Genomic DNA, 13392 nt, shown 5'->3' on the forward strand with positions numbered 1-13392 from the left:
TGGTAGAAGTGGTAGCCATGTTCTGACACCACGAGGAAAGGGGCTCTGAGCCTCTTGGGGCTTTGGCCCCCGGCTCCCAGCTGGGGGGACTGCAGAGACTTGGAACAGTGTTAGACTGAGCTGAGTGTCTGTAGTTAAGCTGCGAGATGTTTTCTCCACCGTGGGCAGTGGAGACAGAGCAGAAGCAGAGATGCAGCGTCCAGAGGCTATGGCTGAAAGCCAACTGATAAGAACTGAACCGGAGAAACAGCAGAAACAGCATGCAACTGAGAAAGGAAGACACCGAGTTGTCTCAGAGAGCCGAGAGAGAGCCAGCAGAGAGAGAGAGAGAATTGAGTTCTACAGAGTTTTGGGGGTAAGAACTGAACCAGACCCCCCAAACTCCTTTGAGACCTCCGGGAAAGGAGGGACATGGACTCCTATTTTGGAGAGGAGTTTTGGACATGCAGCACCGGAGAGAGAGAGAGGAGCTAAGAAGCTCGGTTGTCCTGAGAGCTTAGCCATGACAGTGGGTGGGAGGTTGACCTTGGAACCCTTCCTTGCTGCAAGCTACAAAGAAGCTCGCAGCCATCTTGAGGCAGGGCACAGAAGCTCTGCAAAGAGGAATTTGAATTCCCTGAAGATACCAGACTGTCACGAAGATGCCCCTGCATTTCGTGATATCACCGTGGTGGAACGACGTTTGTCTGGGGGGAACGTAGCCCACAGAAGACCCTTTTGCTTGCATCAAGGGGCCGAGAGGGGCTTGGATTTCCCCCTCGTGAGTGCTGGCAGAAGTCCAGCTATCAGCTGCTGCATTTGAAGAAGACAGATTGCTGCTGTAGAAGATACTCCTTCTCAGAGACTAGAAGGGATCTGTCCTTCTTCCCTCCTGGTCTTTTATTTGGAGGGGAGAAGAGATCTGATCCATTGTAAATACTTATGTCATGGTAGAGATAGTTGTGATCGTGTGTATAATGTATTATAATATTTATTTGTACAGTCATTGTAATATATTCCCTTTTCCCCATTTTGAGTCTGGTGTGTTTTGTCTGGAAAAAATCATCCCACATTAGGTTGAGATGGGGGAGGGGGCTTAGACTAGGGAATTAGATTTTTGGGGATCTCAAACCATGACAGCAATCTTAAAAAACAATCCAGACAACTTATTAATAAAAGTTCCTTTCACTTAATGCAATTGCATGAGGGACAAGAGCCTATGATTATGGTTCCAAAATTAATGACAATGATCGTACATTGAACATTACCAATTTATACACTCCTGCATGGCAGAAAACTAGTACTGACAACAGTGACCATCTCTGTGGTGGTGGCTACAAAGTCATTGACCAATAGGGCATAGAAGTAAAAGAGATATTATTCAAACTCTGTTGGTTGTAATTGGTATATGAATTGAATTAATTTATTACTGAAACGCTAGCAAAAAAAGTTGTCAGTATTAAGAGAAACTGAAGTTAGGATAACTAGAATGACTTGGAAAATGCTTAAAGGAAGGAAAAGTAAAAATATGGTAATAGTATGGTAATAATGATCACACCGTTCATGCTAAAGTCTGACATATGCTGAGAGCAGTGTCACTAGGTCAGTGTGAGAGCAGCATGTACATAGAACACAGTGGGCTATCACCTGCAGCCATCATCTCCTGCATCTTCCAAAAGTAACTACTTGACAGTCTCTTTAGAATCTGCTAACTCATGAAAACGCTATAGACTAAACTTCTGACCTGGAAAGTGTAAATGCCTAAGCTTATTCCTAAAGTTTTTGAAGCAGATCCAACAGCAGGCAGACTTTTGAGACTTTTGTGCTTGTCAGTGTGATATGAGGGGTGCTCACACCATGAAGGAGAAGACAAAATGAGCGATCTCACCAACAGTTTGGTAACCAATTTGAGAAAATATGATTTAGAGAACTCATAAATTAGAGAGTTCGTGAATTAGTGAAATAATAAATTAGTGAGTTCATGTGTTGTACCAGTCTGTACAAAGATGATTCCACCACTGTTTGATTTCTTCGCATGTTTTGGTGGGTTTTTCTGAGGCAGAGTATTTAATTTTTTTAATGTTTTTTTTCTGATGAGGTCATAAGCTCATAAAATAAATTTTAATTCACAAAGTACACAGTGCCATAAATTTGGGAGATCCAAAGAGACCATGCAGATTATCATATGCAGATTATCACAATTCCATATGAAAATGAAAAGATAGTGATTTCAAGACTTTTCAATGCACAGCCAAAGATAATTCTGTTTATTTTTTCCACAGTTATAAATCATAACAATATTAAACCATATGTTATATTTTTAAGCTGTTTATATTGTTTCCAAACATTGTATTCCTTACATGTGTCATAACTAAAAATAAGTCAAAAATGGCCTGAAGAGACAAATAATGCAAATTATTTTCTTCCTGTTGGAAGTTATGTGATAATTTTTTCCTCCTATTTATATTTCTCTAGCTTCCTTTTAATATCAAAATATCAATACAAATCTAATTTATTTCCAAATCCTGCTTTATTTACTTCTCACGTCCAGTAACTAAAAACACTTATGTTATGAAAATAATAAAAAAATAAAGTTATGTTTCTAACTTCCCAAAGATAAATATTTATGGGTTTCTGAGGTTTTGTTTCAGTAAGGGTTTTTTGGGTTTTTTTATCCAAACATGAAATCTTAGAAGCGTCTGAAAGAAAATGGTTTTCTTACCACATCAATTTGGACAGTATGGATTGTTAAGTGAATCTATGAGATCAAATGAAATCACAATTCATTAATACCCTGATACACACAATTAAAATTATGCAACCATGTCTTCCTTCTGTAATGTATCCTCAGCCTGAATTTTTGAAGTGTAAGAGACAATGTGAGGCCTAAATCCTAATTTCCAAGTTCTTTAGTTTTCAAAGTTCCTAAAGGACAGGAATGTTTTAATCAAAAAAATGATAGCACTGAAAGAGAAAAAACCCAAAATATTTAGACCGGTTGTGAGGAAGCAGTAAAGAGAGGAGGCAGAGTAGTCTTCTACACTTCCTATAGGATCAAATATATAATCTTGGGAAAATTGAGTGGCACTATTTTCCTCATTATTTCATTATGCTATAAACACCTTTGCCTTTAAAACAAATAAATAAACTAAATCTCAGGAGATGTTAAAAACTCCAGAGGCAGTAAAAAGAGTAGGATCAAATATCAGTAAGCACTTGATAGTAGAATCTATGCAAAAATGGAGTAAATGGAGTCAGACTTCATGTTTGAATTGATCAACACTAAATGATGAGAGAGAATAATGTGACTGAGAGAGAGAAGGCAAAAAATGAGACCCACATTTCAACTTGTCTTTCTATTGAAAAATCCATAAATAAGGTTTGTTAACTACTCTATCGGATCCAAAAAGTTCAATACCAGAAAGTAACTTCAGGAGAGTGGCATTTCTGCAGGGAAAATTGCATTTTACTATCATATAAAACTTTGTGACAGATAAGGTGTTTCTGAAGTACCCCCAGAAAGTACATTATTATATTAGCTGTCCATGTATAGCTAAATTCCCGGGAGAAGAGGCAAAGGATGAGTATAGTAAAGATAGTACTGAAAGACAATAAACCACAGAGAGAGTAATAAGTGAAAGGGGGACTCAGAAATGGCTTAATCTTTTTTTTTTCTGGTTTAGTCAGACTATCCAGAAACCAAAGGAAAAGAAAGCAATTACCATAATGTTGGAATAAGCATTTTACACTACACAACACTACTAAGTATACTGCTACCTGATATTCCAGTATGCATTGTAATAAACAAAAATTCTCTAACTCCAGAGGAAGAATTCTTTCTATTACTGACATAGTTTGCTTCTCCTGAAGGTTTTAATAATTCACATGAAGACATGTAGGTTAAAAGTACATATCTATAATTTATAATTTTACAAAAAGAAATATGAAGTAGCCTTTTTTCAAGTAGGAAAAAAAGTGACTCTGAGGGTGGCCATGACAGTCCCATTGCCAGTTTATTCTCATTTGCTATCCATTCCCATAACTTACTCCTTTGAAATAAGATTTACGGTTCCAAACGTAAGTAGTCCTGCTCATTTAAGAGAAAATAAAATCTCTAGCGTTACAGAAGTTCTTTTGAATCAAAGGCATGCTATGTAGAAGTCTTGAGTAAGATGCTCTGAGCAAGGTGGATGGATCAGATGATCTCAGAGGTCCCCTCTAACCTCAGCCATTCCATGACTCTCTGAGCAGTGTGATTTCTGAGGAGCTCTGCCGGTTACTTCCAGTTGTTGCCATAACAATCAGGAATTGAGAGGAAATGAAGATAATAAATTGTGAATCTCAGAATATATAACTTTTAGCCAAATGGTTCACAAAACACCATGTAAGTAGAAAAGGCCATAAGAAATAAACCAGTTTTGAGACAATACTGAACTGCCTAGAAGCAGCAATTGTGCACTGTTGTCAAGAACCAGCTGTAAGGCACACGGAAAAAGAAGAAAGAAGGCTTTATCTCCATAAATCTGTTCTGCCAACAGACACTGAGAACATGAGAGCACCGTGTGTGAAAGAAAAGGGTGAACAAGATAATCAAGTATTTTCAGATACTTCCCAGGCTGAAGGTCAGTTCTATGCACAGGTGGAAACAATCCAGAAAAAAATATGCCTGTAACAGCAACAATTAGTGACTTGCAGGAAGCGTTTACTTCTCCATGAAAAATTTTGTATTTGGACTGATGCCTTTATTGAAATGAATACCCTTACTGTAATTCATCTAACCATGAGATATTATATATTTCTTTCAATGTGTGAGTTTCTTCTGTAAAATATAGTGGCAACTTTCTATGCTAATAGAACTTGACCACAGAAGAGGTAAAACTAGCATGGTTAAAAGCTTTTAAGACTGACCATTTTTTTTCTTTCCACTGAACAAAAACACCCCTAGGTAAAGAGAATTTGTTCTACTGAGTTACATTAAGACATAAGGTGCCAATAATTAAAAGCAGTAAATTAGGACAAGAATTCTTCCACAGCAAATCTTACATTATTGTTGCCAATGGTGGGTGGTCTTAAAGGTTCTTGCTCAAAATGAAGTGCTGTAATTCTCTTTGAAAAGAGATGCACCAGAAAAGAACTTGGTCCACTTGTCTGTGGTCCTATGTACTGTTTTTCCTTTTTCATTTTGACCATTTTCTCCCCATATCCCAGTATTCACTTTAAGGTAAAATCCTCTTCACTGTTCCAATTAGTTTTAAAACACAGGAAACAGACACAAGTATTGAGGCCATGTTACTGAGAACGCAGCTGCGATGGGCAGGGCACGTCTCCAGGATGAAGGACCACCGCCTCCCTAAGATCCTGCTCTATGGTGAACTTGCCACTGGCTGCCGCATGAGAGGAGCCCCGAAGAGAAGATACAAGGACTCCCTGAAACAACATCTCAGCCTTGGCCATATTGATCAACATCATAACTGGTCTACTCTGGCCTCAAATTGGGAGGCCTGGAGACACACCATCTATAACGCTGTGGATGCTTTAGAGAAAGCACGCAGGATCACCCTTGAGGAGAAAAGATAATGCAGAAAGAATCGTGTCCTGCAGAATATACCATCTAAGGAGTCTTTCTGCTGTGCCTTTTGCAACCGGACATGCCTGTCTCGTATTGGCCTTTTTAGTCACCAACGCACTTGTGACAAACGTGGGTAGAGCCCTTCCCAAGTCTTCGTTCGCGAAGCCCAGCCATGAATATCTTACATAATATTATACAGACTATATACACTGTGTACATACTATATATACATACTGTAGACATACACATTCATAAAAAAGACAACTTGGAAGGTAGTCAGATTCCAGTAAATGTAAACAGATGTTACTCTTTCTTTCCTTTTTTTGTCTGCCGCTTTCAATAAACTCTAACCAGTTCAGATACTATTTCTTCAGGATGAGAACCAGTATTATATACTTATTCTGATTTAGGTCTATTCGTTACTACAAACTATTACGTATCCTTGCAATATCTTTCAAGTCTTTTGCAGAGACAAGCTGATATTTCTTCACATCTTTGAAGTTGTATTCAAATCCTTAGGGTTAAATATGAGTAATATAAATATTTATACATAGAGATGTTGTCATTTACTACCCACAAAGCCAAAAGAAGTTCTAAAGTACTGATTTAAACATAATTTATAGTAACTTCATTTCCTCAAGAATTTTTCATTTGATTACAAACTTTCATAATATATCAACTATAATTTTTATACATTTGAGTCTGTAGAATTGATACTCATTCCTCAGTCACTACATATGAAAAAATATACTGTAGAATCAGATTACACAGGGAGGGACAGGAGTGTGTATGAAATGAACAATTTTCCCAGACAGTCTCAAACAGAATTAAGTACTAAGCAAAAGCTAAACCAAGCGTAATCTGATTTAATTATGTAGCTATGGCTTTTGAGACACAACAGTTTTCTTGGCTAGCTCCCCTTTGAGATTGTTTATCACCTTTTATTAGGATATGATCAATTAAAAAAAGAGGTAAAATAAATTTCCTAGGTAATTAGGATAAGTATGAACTGTCAAATTTTTAGATCTTTTCAGGGTAACCAACTTACAAACAGGTCTACAAAACCTGGTGTAAACTTCTGAACTAAACAAGTAGCCAAGTCCCCTAAATTCCAATCTAGTCTCATTGATTCTATGTGGAGATTGGTATTCGTATGGAATATATTGCCTGAATGATGTGTGACTATAAGGAATGACAAGCTATGAATAATCTGAATAATAACTTCAACTGATAACGAATTCAGAGTGTATTTAATATAAGACTATGGTTAATTCATACAAATTAATTCATATCAGTTAAACATCTGGTCTAATAGGAATCTCCTGAATAGCATAGAGAGATTTCTTTAGAACAATAGTATTTGTACTCAAACTTGAAACAGATATTGCTTCAGAAGAATAGTGTTCATATTAGTTAATACTGTTTCACTATACCGAAACACACCTTTTAAATGCTTATGGCTAAAGATGCAAGTGAACTCTGTGTGATTTATGAAAACACCTATAGGTATCCTATTTTTCAGGCACAATGAGAGTTGCTCTTAATCACATTAAAATGGTATCTGTTTTTTTGTTTGGTTTGGTTTGGGTTTGCAGAAGTTCCACAGCTAAGGCAAAGAATAACCAAGTGCATGAGTCTTACTCCTCTGTTTCCACAGAAAGCAGAGTAAGTTAGTTTCAGTGAGTGTTAACGTGACAATTTTTTACCCATATTGAAATGAACTGCAGTGCTAAAGGGGTCATAGACCCTTTACAGGGAACAAGGAAGCTAAGAAAGGTAACTGTTTGCACCACTCAGCTCAGTTACAACAAACCAGTTGTCAGTCAAAAACAGAGAATCTGAAAAGTCTCCACACAATCCAAGTTGTCAGTATGTTATTACAGAATATGCAACTCAGTCAGCACACACATGCACTATCTTGCTTAAACTGACAGACAGTCCTTCAACATGACATAGAAGAGCATCTTTCATAGATTTGCTCTGAGCTTTTCAGAAAGAGGGAAGACTCCAGAAATGCAGGGAAATAATATTCAAGACATACATCCTCCACAAGGTTAGACCTGCCTTTGAGCATGTGATTCATAATTGGTTTTATAAGACTTTAAAATTTGCAAGCATTAAAGCCAGTTGTAAGTTAAAAGTGAAAGCAAGACAAGAAATCTAAAAACATCTCATTCAGCTGGTCATTTTCATCCAGGGTGTTTGTTAAAAAATTTAAGATACATTAGACATCAATATTTGCAAGTAAGCTATAAATAAGCTTACAACACACTATTTAGACCAAAGACAATTTTATCATGTTGCATTCTCAATGATTAAATTCCTTTTCCAATTATTGATAATATTAGCATTCTACTATTTACTGTTTTATTTATTTATGTTTAAAAGTCAAATTAATCTCTTTGTGAGAACAACTGTAAGTTCTTATTGGGTATAGTTGAGGAGGCTCAGCTACCTCCAAATGGCGCTGAGGACTTCACAGATCTGTGGGGGTTTTTTCTCACATTTTTCAGATTGGGCTACAGATCAGGTCAGCTGTTCTTTCATTCTCAAAATGAAGTTGAAAAAGGCAACTGAAGACAAACGTTATCCAGTCTGAAGAGCACTTTACTGAATAGGTAAATGTTCAGATGCAATATTAAAACCTGTCAATCCAAACAGTAGAGGTCACTTAAATGCAGAGAAGCTTCATAATTTAGACAAAAATGATGACAATTTTATTTTCTAGAGTTTATATCACATTTCTAACAACTTTTTCTATGTTACTCAGTTGGAAAGATTGTTTGAATTGGATAGCTTCACTTTCATTTACAGGTGCTTTTTTGCTTACTAACAAAACAACACTAAGGTGGATGGTTTTTTTTTTCCAATGTGTGAAGATGTAATAGCACATCTCTGAAAAAGTTAAGTTTCTAGTCCTTGCTTATACACTGAGAAATTCTTCAGGTTTTTAAAACTCTTGACAGTATCTTAAAACCATATGCTTTATGATATGAGAGATCAGGAATCGTCTTGTTAGAGTTGAAATCATTTATGATGCATTCTTATTCAAAACATGACCTACTTTCAAAAAGAAATTTCATAACACTGGGAGCTGGGAAAACTAATCACAGATATCTGAAACTTTGTCTCAGACGGCAACATAAAACATTCCAATACTTATTAGGACACAAAACATTTTTTCTTCAAAACACTGCTCAATCTGGAAACAAGTGATTTTCCCACCCAGATAAGCAGACAAGTAAGAATGCTGATGAATATCGTGCTTTCTCTGGGTCAGAGCATATCCCTTTGACTTGTTCAACTACTCTGATATAGTTGCATCAGAATTAACAATTCTGTTCTGCAGAGATGTTCTCAGTTTTATCAGAACAGTTTTAGAAGCAATCTCTTCTATAATTATGTCTCTGAAGAATATTCTTTACAAATAGATTGTTACTTGGACATTTAAATGTAATTATTCTTGATTTTTCTTAAATATTTTAGCATTTTAACACCATCTTATGTCTTTCAACAGCTCAAGGACTCCTTTAATACTGCAAGATACCATCCTGTGTTGACTCCAAATTCAGTAAGCCTTCTCTGAGGGAAAAAAACTTAAAAAATAATTCATATTGTCACTTTAACCATGATTCCAGAGTTGTTAGACTAGTCACATAAAATAAATCACAAAGTACCTTCTGTTGCATCCTAGAGGTCACTTAAATGCATAGAGAAGAATCTCTATTTTTTCTCTCAGTGACCACTCACTGTAGGGCAACAAGTACTCCCAATAAAAGTGAAGAAATTAATTGTATAAGTGGTGGTTATTCAGCCTGACTCTTTCAGCATATATTCTTTTGAATACTGTCCTTTAGACAGAAGGGAAGCTGGCATCCTTTTGCCAACATGGATACCTACAAAAGTTATGGAGAAAACTTCAAGTCAACTGAAAATACATTTTAAAAAAATAATCAAAACAATAGGAACTTTCATGGCATTTCCTCTCTGGTATTCCTCCAGTAATGTGATTGACATTAAATAAGACTGGATTTGGCATAAACAGAGTCTCATTTAACCCGATGTAAATCAGACCAAGATTACTCAAATCAGCATGAGCAGAGAATCAAGCTGTTCAGGGAGGATCATTTTCACAATAAACCAGTCTATTAAAGATTATTGGTTGGATTAATAAGGGAATAGGAGCAAAAGCAGCCTTTGCTTAGAGACCTGCTTTTTCAAAGGAAAGGTGAATATGGTTTCTAGCAGCTTTAACAGGAAATTAATACCAAGATAATGTAGTTACTATATATTGATACACCTGTATGTTATCCCAGTTAAATAAACAGTAAACCCCTGTTGTACAGTTCTATTAATACCACATTAAAATACCCAGGAGGAAGAAAACGGGGTTTCTAACTATGTGGAAAAAAAGCCAAATAAAGGTCTCTACAAATGAAATGGACTATTAATAACAGTAAAACTGTAATTTAGAAGCTAATTTGCCTAACTTTTTAGTCACATAGAAAACTTACCAGACATCATTGTAACTGCAACAAATATCTCTATGTTTGGGGATGCAGGAAAATCTTTGACATTAAAGTAGCCCTTACAAAATTGTGAGATTAATGTTCAGTTTTCAATTAGCACTGTAACTCACTGATTTAAGGGGAGTGGAAGATTCAAAGCTGAGAAAGAAGTGAAGAGTAAGAGCAAGGAAGCTAGTGAATAGAAAATCATTAAAGAGGATGGACACCAAGAGTTTACAGGAATATAAGAAGAAAGTGGTATTTAAATAAAAATAATACATACTTCATTGTAAGAACATTTTATGGGTGACAAAAATCTATATTTGCACTAGAAGTTTTTCCTGATACCATGTTGCCTTAAATGTCCATATGTTCTTGTTAACTTTATATATAGGAAAAGGTTAAAATAAAACTTGTTTAATAAAAGTGGAAATAGATATGCTTTTTTATTCTGAAAAAATATTTGGAAAAGAAAAATGTATCTTTCTTTTTGTTAAATTTAGCAGATTCTAATGGAATAAAGGCTATCAATATAGAATTGTTATTGTGGGTAACGCTTGTCTCTTCAACTCACAGAAGAGTCAGCTCGTAGAATATATAAGAAAAAATTCTTTATTTGAGGGTGATGAGGAACTGGAACAGGTTGCTTTGAGAAGCTGTGGATGCCCCATCCCTGGAAATGTTCAAGGCCAGGTTGGATGGGGCCCTGAGCAGCCCCATCTACTGGGAATTGTCTCTGCCTGTATCACGGGGTTTGGAACTCGATGATCTTTAAGGTCCCTTCCAACCCAAACCATTCTGTGAATCTATGATTCCATGAATATCAGATTGATACACTTTAAACAATATCAAGATCTACCCCTCTTGGTGTTGAAGTCAATGACAGTGTTTTAAGTCTGTTCATTACCAGCTGCTTTAGAGTATTCATTTTCAAGTGATTTATTTTTCAAATCTACCCAAGATTGATATTAGTACTTTATATTTAAGGTGAAAGAGTGGCCTCAATTCAAAATTTCTACATACAAATACATTAAAAAAGACAGACAACTAATTTCACATTTTTCACTAGTTTTTTGTAGATGTCTCTGGAGGCAATACAACTAGTTCTATAAGTGATGCCTAACATATTTTGGAAATCCATCTATCTTCATTTTATTACTCAAAGAGCTGCATTCAGAAACTCAAAAGTAATTTTTCTAGCATAGGTAGTCTAAAACAAAGCTAGGATTCTAGCCATAGGACTATTTATAACAGAGTCTGCTTCATAAAAGGGTTTTAAGAATCAGTGAGAACTATGATAAACAAAATGCAACTATCTACATAGTCCATAGGAAGCCTATTCGTACTATTTGTTATATATTCTTACTGAATTCATCAACATTAATTTTGGAATTTGACCCTTGTTCTCATTGGTGATGGATCATCCACACTCTCATACCATCTCCGTTACTTAACTTTGAAAAAAATGACGAACTAAATATCTCTGTCCAACATCAACAAATCAGAGCATGAATAAACATGTTTCATTGCATTAGAATAATATCATATAGCTAAGAACGCACTTCTTTCTTATCCCATCTTCAGATATTTTCTGAAGATAGTCAGGATTATACAACTCATTATTGAGTTTTATAACTTATGAAAATAGAAACACTGCGTAAACACTGCCTTCTAAATAAAAATTGCAGTATGAACTTCTGCAGACTCCTAACAGTATTCTCACTACACTTATATCCATAATACTGATACTTACTAAAAGGTAACAAAGATTTACCAATTTATGTTATTGCAGATGCATTTCACAAAGTAATTTTAAAAAGGGGTTTAGTATTAAAAGAGTATAATCCTTGAAATTTCTGCATTTATACTAATTTATAAATGAAAAATAAGAAATAACTTTGAAAAATTTGAAAATTAACCTGATTAAGTAAGGATTTGAAGAACAAGCTATATTTAATGGGGTGTTAAAACTAATACTACCTCATAGTAGCCAAAAAGACAGAAGAGAAAAATCTAGTTAGATAGAACTTAACCACATATTTCCAATACTGTTTTCTGATCTTCAGTACTTTTGCTGTGTATTTCAGATTATTTTCCTCCTTACCATCAGCAAGATAGTAACTCATGCTTTGTCCCTGAAGAGAAATAGAGAAATTAAACATTAAACCCACAAGCTTAAGACCCCTTACCCTCTGAGTTTTCTGGGCTCCTCTTGCTTCTCAGTGTTACAGACACATGTGTAAACAACTGAATTTCCTGCATCCTTTTCTCATCTGCACTGTACTGGGACTTGGCCAATTGGATTATTTACAGCATTAAGGCCACTCCACAGTAACTTGAAAAAGATTCTCATTGGTCAGACATTATCGAAACTAAAACCACATTTTTCTTTTAAGTAAAGTCATTTACAGAAAATAAAACTTTTTGACATACTGTTCTTCACTGAGCATTACATATTCTTTTTTTTTGCCCCTCCTCCCCTTTCTAAGCTGAAGACTGTGAACCCAGTCCCCCAAATATTATGTATGAAATGAAATTAGTTATTTGAATCACAGTACTTAAGCAGAGATATTAGTACCCAACCAAATTAAGTGGATTCTCAAACCACTACTTGCTCTTAGTAAACCTCCAGAGTTTTCAATATCTTATAATAAGACTAAGTTCTTAGTCAGCTAGATGATATATGGTCCTGCAAATACATGCATTTTCATAATTAACTCAGCAATTAGCCAGGGGCTGTTGGACATTATTATGAAAAACTCTAGATTATGAGAGATATGAAAAGACCATGATGAGGAAACTTGAAAAAATATAGACTTTGAAAAGCTCATTTTGCATTAAAATTTACAGCTAAATATTAAAATAGAAGGTAAGGAATGTTTCCTTCCAGAATACAAGCTTCAAGATTTTTGTNGACAACATATGACACCACTGTCCCAAGGCTGATATCACAGGCTACCAAAACAGCAGGTCCTCAAGACATAAAACTGATCTAGTTAGACGCAGCTGAAATGATTTGCCATAGCTCTGAAAAGCTAAATATTTCTCATTAAAACAAAAAAGCCCGCATAATATACAGAACACTGACAACTCCTATGTCACAATCTCAGATGGAGAAGCCAGATTTCCTTTCTCATAGCTTTAAGCAACATAGCTCTACTTCTGTATTAACATCACAACACGTTTAGCAGCAATATAGCAGGTAGTCTTTTCATCATGAATAGTAGCTATAGCTACAGGACTCCTCTCTTGTTTGATACTTAGACTTTTTAAATTTTTTTTAAATTTATTTTCAGGAAATGAACAAGCAAATCCTCCCACTCTCATCAATTACAT

General features: G+C 35.5%; 1 protein-coding gene and 1 long non-coding RNA gene across 2 annotated transcripts in view; one reads left to right on the forward strand and one right to left on the reverse strand.

The window, feature by feature from the left end:
* Nucleotides 1–12329, reverse strand: part of CCDC102B (coiled-coil domain containing 102B) — a 147112-nt gene extending 134783 nt beyond the window's left edge. The window contains exon 1 of the mRNA XM_017819421.1: nt 12246–12329. The gene's annotated coding sequence lies outside the window, so the exon portion shown is untranslated. The remainder of the gene's footprint in view (nt 1–12245) is intronic.
* Nucleotides 8073–9136, forward strand: LOC108499516. Its single transcript, XR_001875560.1, has 2 exons — nt 8073–8166; nt 9066–9136. It is a non-coding gene; the product is annotated as an uncharacterized LOC108499516 (long non-coding RNA).
* Nucleotides 12330–13392: the final 1063 nt, after the last annotated feature.

Source organism: Lepidothrix coronata, unplaced genomic scaffold (assembly GCF_001604755.1).
Source record: "Lepidothrix coronata isolate B3197 unplaced genomic scaffold, Lepidothrix_coronata-1.0 Scaffold75, whole genome shotgun sequence".
NCBI classification, from domain to species: Eukaryota; Metazoa; Chordata; class Aves; order Passeriformes; family Pipridae; genus Lepidothrix; species Lepidothrix coronata.